Source organism: Phalangium opilio, unplaced genomic scaffold, assembly GCF_054372755.1.
Source record: "Phalangium opilio isolate 3A_F unplaced genomic scaffold, DU_Popi_V2 ptg000013l_1, whole genome shotgun sequence".
NCBI lineage: Eukaryota > Metazoa > Arthropoda > Arachnida > Opiliones > Phalangiidae > Phalangium > Phalangium opilio.
The window spans coordinates 8,283,987-8,296,252 of NW_028324148.1; the positions used below are offsets into that span (position 1 = coordinate 8,283,987).

At 35.4% G+C, this 12,266-nt stretch overlaps 3 non-coding genes across 3 annotated transcripts; all 3 read right to left on the minus strand.

Annotated features, from left to right (window-relative positions):
• Window positions 1-490: 490 nt before the first annotated feature.
• On the minus strand, window positions 491-563 carry TRNAV-CAC (transfer RNA valine (anticodon CAC)). Its single transcript has one exon. It is a non-coding gene; the product is annotated as a tRNA-Val (tRNA).
• A 67-nt stretch (window positions 564-630) lies between these two features.
• On the minus strand, window positions 631-703 carry TRNAV-CAC (transfer RNA valine (anticodon CAC)). The gene has a single exon. It is a non-coding gene; the product is annotated as a tRNA-Val (tRNA).
• Window positions 704-768: 65 nt separating this feature from the next.
• Window positions 769-841, minus strand: TRNAV-CAC (transfer RNA valine (anticodon CAC)). Its single transcript has one exon. It is a non-coding gene; the product is annotated as a tRNA-Val (tRNA).
• Between the last annotated feature and the right edge of the window lie 11,425 nt (window positions 842-12,266).

Consider the following 12,266-nt stretch of genomic DNA (forward strand, 5'->3'; position numbering starts at 1 on the left):
CAAACCAAGACGTTTTTATATAATATCTGTCACTTCAGTCTTAATGTAATTAAATTTTGAATAATTATGTTTGCTTTACCGTCATACATTTGCACTCTAAAATATAATGGTGCATTCAAACACAATATATGCTGTTTTTCCCAGTGCCAAAAAAGACATCATTTAGGGTGTACTTTAACCCCATTTCTATGATCAATTCACGCCATTTTCTAGTATTATTTGCAAGTATTAAGGAAATATTAGGCATTTATGCACCATTTACAGTGGCTTTTAACATCTTTTTTAGACAATCTGTTGAACTTCTAATATTACTTAGTTTAATGGTTTTAAAAGTAGGGAAAAAGTATGCTACCTATGTCACATTATTAAACCAAGTGAAGTGAAATAATTGTTAAATATTTATTATAACCACTACACCACAGACACGTGGTAAGTCTAAGTTTTCCAAGAGATCTAACTAATTATTATGTCCAATCACGATGGTAAAACATGTATCTACCTGGGTTCGAACCTGGGACTTTCCGCGTGTGAAGCGGACGTGATAACCACTACACCATAGATACTTGGAAATACTGAGTTTTCCAAGAGATCTAGCTAATTCTTTTTTGCCCAATCACGATGGTCAAAACATGTATCTACCAGGGCTTAAACCTGGGACCTTCCGCGTGTGAAGCGGACGTGACAACCACTGCACCATAGATACGTGGTAGCAATAAGTTTTCCAAGAGATCTAGCTAATTCTTATGTCCAATCCCGATGGTCAATACATGTATCTACTAGGGCTCGAACCTGGGACCTTCCGCGTGTGAAGCGGACGTGATAACCACAACACTACAGATACGTAGTAACACTGAGTTTTCCAAGATATCTATCTAATTATTATGTCCAATCACGATGGTCAAAGCCGTACTTCTGTAATTAACTAAAATTAACATACTTAGACTTAATTGTTTTGATCAAACTGGCTGATAGCACACCCTGCATACTTAATTGTTAATTTAAGATAATTCCGAAAAGTATCTTCGCTGTAGTTTTTAAGTTAACGGTGGGGAAAAAGCACGAAAAACCCATGTTAATCTCCATAGGAAATTAGCAAAAGCGGGTGAATATTACTTTAACGTTACAAAACGGTATCAAGTCATATCTACAAGGCCTGTAGAATACACGAGAATATAGTTCTCAAGCTTTGCTTGACACGAAACAAAAGACCGATTTTTAAGAGGAACTTTGTGTCAAACGAAGCCTCTTAATGAACACACCACATTATTTAAAGTACTTACAACGAATTTATAGACATCAGCACCCACAATGCATCCGCATAAACAAATAAAGTTCCTATTTGAAATTATGAAGTTCTGTAAGTGATTAATTTATATTTGGTATTGACAGTCCATACGATTACCTTGCTGATAAATAGTTGATGATATATTTTTTCTCTTCAATGTAGCGTTTCATCTTCAGAGAAAAAGAAATTGTAATCAGAATTTTGATTTCCAGTAAATTTATACAACAATTAATGTGTGAAAAATTTGTAAAAATATTAGAACTAAATTTTACTATTCAAAACTGTATAAATTTCCATTATTTCCTAATCGTAGTTCGGTTCTGAGTGATGACGCTATTTGCTAATTCAGACCTTTCCTAATAAAATTTTCTTGAACATCGTAATCGGGGTACGAGAATAATATTTCAAGCCATGTATTTCACCAAAATTTCCATTGAAAATCCAATTTTCCAAGGGGAGCCTCTCCAAGCATATAAACTACATTAAGGGTTCGTATACCGATTTGTTTAACCAAATAATTCCAATTTCATCCACATGAACAAAATAAATTTCTTTTTGAAAAATTGGTTTTGTTATATTAAATAAATTATTTTATGCACAATTTTAAACCTCTAACCGTCCACTATAAATTCAAATTTGTTGGAAAATCAAAATAAACCTCTCCGAGTCGAGACGCATTTAAGAGGTTATATAATTGACATTAAATATTTTAATCGTCATTAATTTGGCTTAATTTTAAACATAGCTATTGTTCACGTTTGAACTCGAGTGTATGCCTCTTTAATAAATTAAGGAAATTTAGAGTATATAAGGCGATTGATTCACAGTAAACCTTTGGTGGAAGCCCTGGTATTGGGAGACTAGACGTTTCTCGTTTCCGATCGCTGCGTACATCTTAACCCTAACGATGATAATGGAGTAGAAGCCAAAATAGCTTTCTGGTGAACTGTGAACGCGGTCCAGAAATTGCGTACACGTTTGCTTCGATTTGCCAACGGCTACCACAGTGACAGACACACAGATACGTCCAGTGTAATACCTCTCCGTACCGTCGTCACTTGGAGAGGTAAAAATACCTGTCTGCTAAATAGTCGATTATCTTCAGAAATTTATGAGATGATTATTTAGTTTTTTTTATATAAAAGGTTACGATCGATCGGAACTATAAAGCCATCAATGATATCTGTATAAACATTCTATTCTTTACGAATTGGTCCGTAGAATTTAAATTTCCCAAAAGCTCTACAAATGCTTTAGGCAAAGCCTTAAAGGGTGTTGAAAGTATCACGAAAAATTTCAATTAAATCAAAATTAAATTAAATTAACTTAAAGATAAATAACTTCAAATAATTTTAGAATAAAATGTAAAAAATAGAAATTGAAAACAACATGTTTTGAAACTTAACAAAAAATGGAAAAACCGACAAAAACAACGTGTTTTTAAAACAACCTTTCTAGAAAAACACCACTTCTATAGGGATGAGCAAGAACGACTTATACCCTTGAAAGACAGTATTTCATTTTTCCCCCGGACCCGGCCTTCTATAAGGGTACTGGGCAGGACCAACCCTTTGCAAAAGGTATAAATACCAAAACATTTCTTTGTAAAATTAGACCCTTTCAAAATTTTCAGCTGTAGCCACTTGGACGGCAAAATAAAGCTTGAATCACCTTCTTTTTTATTTTTTACAAAAAAACTTGGAATTAACTCGACTCTAACTTAGCTTAGAGACCTGAAGAAATAGCAAATTTGGACGTTTTTGGACTTCAGAGTACTCGTGGTAGATAGATTATCATTTTTCAGTCGGTGATAGGCTCTATTAAGTAGCCAAAAGCTATTAAAATATCCCAGCAATTAGCATACGCCAATAGGAAGGTGCGATAAAGGGTGACTCTCAGCTGAAAATCTTAGTGCCGTTTTTATTTTTTCCTGGTTCCTTTTAATTAAATATGAAGTCTCAAATTTTTTCTGACTTTTCAAACAATGTTTTCATTGAAAATTAATTTTTTTTAAATTTGTTAGGCTTAGTAATGGGTCTCGAATCGATTTCAGCGCACTTACCTACTGGCCAATAAAAACCTCTTTTGGGATAGAGACAAATCAGCCAATCGCGTGAGGTTATAGTCTGTCAAACGAAAGAAGAGCCCTGAGAAATTTGTCCAAATTGGTGTTGCCACCATCGACCCCATAGTACTTTATCAACTTGTTTTGTTTTGTCAATAGTCGTCTGTAATATAGTCTGCTATAAACAGATAGGCTTAATCGCAATAGAACCAATACATATATTTAATATGTTTATGTTTCATGATTTTTTACGATCATCGAGTATTAAAGAATAAAAAACAAAATTAACGACAAGACACCAGTTTTATCTTTGTTGAACTAGCATTGCAATATATTTTAATGACATAAGTTAAAGTACTTGTCCATAAGTAGTTCAGCATCAAAGCGTCTTCAGTCCACGTTTTCATCAGAGTCTTCGCTGTCTTCTTCCATATTAATTTTAAGAGGTTCAATTTTGGTTTCGATGATGGGATCTTTTTCCCAATACTCATGCATTATATTCTCGACGTGCTCTGTTGCCTTACGCCAATTCTCTAGTGTCACACGTTCAATGGCCCTCAATGTTGCATCTTTGACCGTCGAGAGTTTGAAACCAGAATTCTGCTTCGCAACGTCGTTCTTCACTTGTGCCCATATTAGTTCAATCGGGGTTAACTGGTGGAATCCTCACTACCGTGTGACCTCTACTTTTAGCAACCTCGTCAATTTCGTACTTCAGGGTTCTGGACTTGTGACGCTTTATTATTTCATAAAGTTCACGTCGAGAATATAATGCTTGAGTATTGGGAAAAAGATCCCATCATCGAAACCACAATTGAACCTCTTAAAATTAATATGCAAGAAGACAGCGAAGACTCTGATGAAGACGTGGACTGAAGACGCTTTGATGCTGAACTACTTATGGACAAGTACTTAAACTTATGTCCTTAAAATATATGGCAAGTTCAACAAAAATAAAACTGTCTTGTCGTTAATTTTGTTTTTTATTCTTTAATACTCGATGATCGTAAAAAATCATGAAACATAAACATATTAAATATATATAGCAAAATTTATTGGTTCTATTGCGATTAAGCCTATCTGTTTATAGCAGACTATATTACAGACGAATATTGACAAAACAAAACAAGTTGATAAAGTACTATGGGGTCGATGGTGGCGACACCAATTTGGACAAATTTCTCAGGGCTCTTCTTTCGTTTGACTGACTATAGAAAATATTAATTTGTATGATGTCTGCTTCAAACGGGAAAAGCTGAGTTCCCAAGTTGACCAGTCATGGAAATAAGACAGGTTTACACTTTACAGGTCAAAAACCACTTTATTATTTACTCAGACTAGTTTTTTTTTTCGAAAAACCGAGGGTCACGAGTCTTTAGACTTGTTTATTAATTCTTAACTTTGATCGAACCTGCGTTTTTCTTTCGAGTGCTAAAAAGTAGAATAGATATTTCTGAACCTAATGCAGACGACGCAAATGAGACTCGCCTGAGAAAACCTTTGGGGAATGGGGATTGCCTCTTATAAATCGCGGACGCTGATTGGCCGGTAGGTCGCTTTACCAAAATTCAAATGCATGTTTTGGATACAAAACTTCAATTATTGTTTAATACTATAAATAGTTCTTCAAAAAATCAGAAAAAGGCGGCATATTTCAACACAATGATCAGAATAAAAATACTTAATTTTTGCCAAAAATGTCCCTTTAAGCAATAGCCGTTGACTGCAAATTATTTGCCTGCCAGAGCAGTATTTTCATGATTATTAGTTACATTCAGTTAAAAATCTAGATCTAACCTAAGAAACGCTCGAAATTGTAGCAGTTGTAATAAAAATAATAATAATCTGAGCTTTGTCTATGAAGGGTTTTCCACACTAAGCCTGTGGCTTGTTTACAGGTGGGTCCCTTTACAATGCATAGAGGGGTGGTGGCTAGCCCCTATGCCACAGCTAACCTACAGCGCCCTATACTAACTATACGATAACCTCTGCAAGTTTTGATGGAAAGGAGAAACCGGGTTAGACCGCGGATGAAAACTCCTTTTAACAAGCGGGGAGAGAACTTGCAAACTCTACGCAGAAGGATTTGTTCCCAGATTTTCAACCGATGCCACAGTCCGGGATCGAACCCGGGATCCTCTTGCTGCGAGGCGAAAGCGCTAACCGCTACGCCACCCCACCTGCAACAGATGTTCTTGCTGATAGTAAGTTTCAACATTGATCTGAACTTTACCAAAAATTGAAAAAAAAAAGAATAGCTGATGGGTTTCTAATGAATATTTTCGATAAAGCTAGAGAATTCATAGAAAGCATTCTCTTGTAATTGGACAGTGTCATAATTTAAAATATTGACAGTATATGCTAATTAAGACAAGGGCAAAAATCATTTTACAATGATCTGTGTGGTTTCCAATGTGATAAGGTTGTATAGCACCAAACAATGATTTAAGTGTTTCGCATACACTGGGACAGTGTCATAATTTGAAGTATCGACAGTGTTCTTTGTGATGCTAATTAAGAAAATGGTTGCTGTAGAAACGAAACAAATCAAACGTTTCGTTTACTCAAATGAACTCTTTAAAATGGGATTGGTAGCGTCCATAAAAATGGTTACTATGGAAACGAAACAAATCAAGCATTTCGCTTATTTAAATGAACTCTTTAAAATGTTATAGCGCATCGATGTTTTCTGAAAAGGGGTACTAAATAATTCATGGAGAAAGACGAAACCTTTTTGCAAGCCTTTAAACGCTTAACATTTTGTAGCCTTTCCTGGTGTACATTAGCTGGTAACTTGGGTATAAATATTCAAGGGAACATTATCTTATTCTGGGTCGGTATCAAATTTTATACTATGGAGCTTTGCTGAAGCCAACTAAATTACTGGACCTTCAATTTCTCGTATTTTGTGACAACTGTTGATGAAACGTATTATTTAAAACTCTCTGTTGATTGATATATTACAAAGAAAGGGAAGGTGACCAGACTGACTGACATATAAAAGAGAAAAATGCATGGCGTTACAAAAAAAAGCGGTAGTACCAAAGAACTTGGGGGTTTCATGGGTGATTTAGACCAGAGCTCGGCATTATCTATCCATTATCCACGTTATTTTATCTTTATCCATACTTGAAAATTATCCACGGACCTTATATGTTAAATCGTATTATAATCCACAACTTTGTTTATAAATAATCGGTTGTCCACCAATTCGCAGATAATGGATAGATAATGCCGAGCTCTAATTTTGACTAGACAATGTTCATGATATTTTACCCTAAGGGATGGTTATTACTGATGAGTTTTACGAACGACCCTTTAGAATTTACGAGGAAACTGACACAAAAAACTAATTTAATTGAAGCAACATCCGTAAAACTCTGTTATCATAACTTTTAAACGGTGGTTCTTAGGGGAAAAAACTATTTCGATTCAAAAATATCTCAAAAAACCAGGGTTGTTCATTTTTTTGTTATTTTTTTTTTCAAAAAATCAATGAAATCGATTTTTTCTTATTTAAATCGGATTTTTATTGAACTACTAGTTACTAAATTACAAACCTCCAAAATTTTGAGTCAATATGAACCAAAAGCAAAATAATCATTACTTTTAAGCAGCTATTAGATATTTTCTACAGAGTTATAATTTATACTTGAAAAAACGGATTTACCATAAATCAATTTTTGATACTTGTAAAAATGATAAGCTTGACCGGTATTTCACGTCCTAGCCTATTTCGAAGCTTACTCCAGTTAAGAGTGACAAAATGAGTAACAAGACAAACTAAAGGTTTGGGAAAATAAATTAAAAAAAAATTACCAAGGATGCACGTGATGAAATTTGTTTCCACTCTCTAAAGGATAGATTTATATTTTGTTCATCTCCTCTCAGCACGCACAAAGCTACGTTTCATTGAGACCTAGCTTTACGCGTGCTCATAGCTGAGGCTGGTACAGAGTATATACAGAATAAGCTGCCGTCAGCAGTGGCGTCGCTAGACCTTTTTGGGGGGGCTATAGCCCCCCCAAATTCCAAACTTAGCCCCCCAAAATAATCCGTAAACCCTACCAAAAATTGCTGTTAGCAACCTAAAATTCTGTAGCAATATATAAAAAATTATAATGGTAGATTCGTAAAGTTTCATCTCTGCAGAGATGAATTTCAATATCAAACAGTACAATTTTGAAGAAAAGAACAGATGGAGACAAGTAAAATGTTTCATGTTCTTTCGAAGGGACTCCCAATAGTGTGGACTAAAAGCTAACCAAAACTAAAATAAACTAAAGACGAGTGAAAATCCTTTATAATCGGTTCCGTTTTTATCAATAAAAGGTTGTATATCTTTAAAATACGAATAATTTAACGTTGACACAAATTTACGGATAGTTTTAAAGGTCTACACATTTTCCAATTAACCCATTATGCAATTTTTTTTATTAAGTTCTTATAATAACTATAGTTTGCCCAGATTTAGCCCCCCCCCCAAATTTCAAACCCTAGCGACGCTACTGGCCGTCAGAGATAAGGAATTGCCTGTCCTATAGCGTGAAAAGAAATTTCCTAGCGCACATTCTTTATCCATATCAAAACCATGCTTGTTTTTAATAAGAGGCCACTTCTAGTTAAATTTCTCAAACTCTTTGTTGGAAAAACTATTCTTAAAAAATAAATAAATACCTGATTTTAATACAATGATTTTTAAAAAAAATCGCTTGATTTAAATCAAATAACTCTGGAAAACCCCACAGTACTTTGGTACTACTTTCCTATTTTGAACACCCGGTATATCGCTATTTTTCATCCGCAATTAAGCTGATACAAATTTTATATATAAAAAAGAAATAATTTCTAAGGAAAAAAACTAGAGATATACCACATCATTAATTTTATATCGCCTTCCATCAATTCTGGTCACAGCATCTAAAGAAAAATATTATTTATTCTCACGGTTTCCGAAGCGCTCATATGACAAAAGGACTGTTCACAAGATCCAGCCAGCTCGGGCTCTTGCCGTGCGAAGCAAGTGCAAGCCGAGAAGAGATGAGACTGTGGCGACTCGATAAATTTCTGAGCAAACATTATTAAGTCGAGCCACTGCTAGTTTAGTCACTGAAATTGTTCTTTCTTTTTATCCTATTTTCTCTCCACTAATAGCGTTCCGTTGTAATTTAACACGAAATAAAACGTTTTCATATTTGCTTTCTGTCGCCTCTAGCCTAGGAATATAACGATATTTTACCTAGCGGCTTTTACTAATCACGGAATAGCATTTCGAGTAGTTATGAAGTCTTACGTACGAAGTAGCAATTTTTTAAAACATATATTTGCTAACAGAGGCAGCTCGGCTTTGCTCGATTTGAGTCGAGCCGCCTTTCTTCAACAGAGCCTAGGCAAGCCTTTAAAAAGCCCACTCAGCTTGACTCGTTAACAGTCCTGTGAAAGAGGCCGATAATAGATTCAACCAGCTTTATTTAGTGCAATAGAAAGACTGATCGCTGGCACAATAGGTGAGCCTTCATCACATTTCGGGAGACGCCCCCTTGTGAGGTCCTCTATTCAGAAAACAGTAAGATTATAGATTACACAGCATGATAAATACAAAGAGGGGAGGAGAGAGGGAGATAGAAACGCGCTTTATAAAATCCGCCGAAAAATGGGACAATAGGGGGGGTAGTAAAAACAATTTTCGGTACGTTTAGTTTTAGGACGCTCATCTTTTGCGCATGGGGGGATTGACCTCCTCGCCTTATCTCTGTCATCCCCTACGTCAACTGTGCGCGAGAAAGCAGCGCTCAGGCCCCCCGGGGTACCGTAGATTTACCCCCGTTTTCACCACGCATGGATCACGGCTGCCTATACTGATTCTCTCTCCCTCTTTCTCTCCTCTTTGATAAATACTCCTTAGTAGGCCACGTATCAAATCCTATACGACACACTCATTTACAAACGCGGTAATATTACGTCACGACACACTCATTTACAAACGCGGGAATATTACGTCACGACACACTCATTTACAAACGCGGTAATATTACGTCAGGTCAATTTATATTACATGCCACTGCTAAAACTCCCGATTCTTATCATTAGCGTCAATTTTATTAACTTAACACTTCAAAGTCACGTTCCATTTCTAGCCACATCGTATGATGTACATCTACGATGAGGCTCTTCAATTGACCTGCCTCTTTGCTCTCGTCATTGGCGTAGTGTCAGAGTATACCCTTTGGCAGTATAAAATTTTGCTTTCGTTATTGAAGGGATGGTGAATAGAACAGGAAGGTGGTGAGGTGGTATTTACAGTTCGTGTGATGTACTCAACTTTTTCCTTCAAAAGTTGGCAACTTGATACAACTTTTTGACACATAGAGCTGGTTCAAATAGTTGGATCGTCTGAAAGAGCTTTAAGTCTGCGCGAAAAAAATATTTTTACTTGTAAGCTGACTAATTATAGTTAGGGGCTATTTTCAGCCATATAGGTCAATTGGTTTTTGGGCTGGGCGTTGATTATCAGTGAGACTGGATTTTTAGAGAGCTATCGAATACCGGTGTATTGCGGGTGCAGGTTTTACAGGGGCCCATAGGATCTACATTATCAGATTTACCCCTACAGGATGGAGGTTTCTTTATAAGAAAAGTCGCAAAATCATAATTATTTTATAAATTGGAATTTATTTAATATTTAATTAAATTATGTTAAGAAACGTCAATAATAAAGTACGCATTATTCACTGATTGTCTTATAACAATAATTTAAAAAATGAAAATATATTAATTTAACCCATTTAATTTGGAAAGAGACACGTCAATACCTAGTAAATTCCATTGATCGTTTTCTCATTTTTCGTAATAATATTTTACTGGAAGAGGGACAAGTCAGTAGTTACACTGACAATCAATTGGGAAACTGGGTTAGACATTTGTTGTGATCGGGAATGTATGGAGGGGCTGGAATGGCTACGGGGGCTCTCGTTGTACCCTTTAGAGCTCGGCATTTTCGATCAATTATCCACAAATTGGTGGATAACCGATTATTTATAATCAAATTTGTGGATTATAATACGATTTAACATGTAAGTTCTGTGGATAGTTTTCGGGTATGGATAAAGATAAAATAAAGCGGGTAATTGATCGAAAATGCCGAGCTCTAGTACCCTAGATGGTGGAAACATAAGTCGAGTCCTTTTTAATTTTTGCGCCCATCGGTAGATGGCGAAAAAATTTATGGGGAGCATATACGAGAGTTTAGCTCCTCCTTCGTTTCGTCTTAACTCCTCCTTCGTTTCGTCTTCGTCACACCGCTTATTGGACGGCGTCGAAAACTCCACCTTAATTTTCACCCTCAGCTGACAGTCAACTCTAGCTTTAGAATATGTATACAGTACGCAAACAGAACGGACTTCGCAGAGCTAGTCGTAGCCCAGTGGTAAAACGCTCGACAAATCTTTCCTCGTGGATTGTTTTAAAACCGTGGCTCTCACGTTCGAGCCTACCTTGAAATTCTGGTTAAAAATTTATATTTATTTTAAGCTATTTAATTCATTTACAAAATAATTTTTTAAATTATATAAATTATTCATTTTAAATAATATGAAAAAATAATATTTTAATTAGTAATTTGAAATATAATTTTAATTATATTTTGGAAAATGCCAGGTATTGATTTCGCTAAAATATACGAGATGTCGCCAGTGTTTCCACTTTGCGGCGAAAATGTCCGTTTTTGGCGAAAATCGAGTCTCAGACCAAGTTCTACCATGAATTCATGGTTCTACATTTATTAATCCTGCTAGATAAGCTAATTTTTAATTTTATTTCATATTTATTGCTTTATTATAATAGGAGATAGGACTCATAATCTGTGCTTAATTTATACGAGATGTGGCGCAAAAATTGTAATGGTCCTCTTGGGACCCTTGTGTTTGTGAGAATAGTACATCCTCCCCTACGTCTGTTTAGCTGTCTTACGAAGGCGAAAATTGTCATGACTCGTTAAAAAAGGCATGGCAGAAGTGACCTTTTAGATTTTTTAAAGTTAAATGCGCTGATTCGCCGCCGTTCGCGATCATAATCGATTCTCTCAGCCTATTCAGAGGACCTAGGGTAGAGGGTGAAGAATTATAGCAAATAAGTTTTTTTGGCAGCCAATGAATGAATGAAAATAATCTAAGTGGTAAATACGATTTTTACGTCAGGCTATGACGTCACTAGCGTAAATTAAGCCACGCCAGTTGTTTCCAAGATCATTTCACGCCGATTAGGATTTGACCTTAGCCATTCCAACCCCTCCATACATTCTTGGTGTGATTCAAACTTTCATATTTTATTAATGAGTACAAATTGTCTTGGAATTCATTGGTTATGGATAATCATTTTAAGGAGCTACGGTTCACACTTTTCCATCTTTCCAAGTAACGTACCCCTTGGTTCTACTCCAATTTACCTTTTGAACAACTCAACGTGATGATATACACCCAGAATCACCACGTGTATTAATGAAATTAAACCTTTATGATTTTGCGGAAAGTTGAAAATTATTATGACTGCTTTACTCTTTCGCATTCGAAATAATTTATTCAAATTGAAAATTTACAACTATCTATATGTAATTAAACGTAAAAAAAGTGGGATATTCTCCACGAGCTCTTCATTTGAACAATAATTGCTAAGAAGTCATGTTACAATTACTCTTAAGCGTCTTCGCGTTTCTCGTTTTAGTCGAAGAAACTTGTCGTAAGTTGTTCAAATTCCGACTGTATTAAAAATATACCTAAAATTAATTCGAATAAAATTTTTCTAGAAACGGAGTACTCCTATAAAGGTTGGTGTTTAGAGTAAATTGCTTAAAAAGTGTACAATTTTGAGAATATTGAATAGCTCCTCAAGCTCAAATCTTAAAATGACCAGAAAATTTAA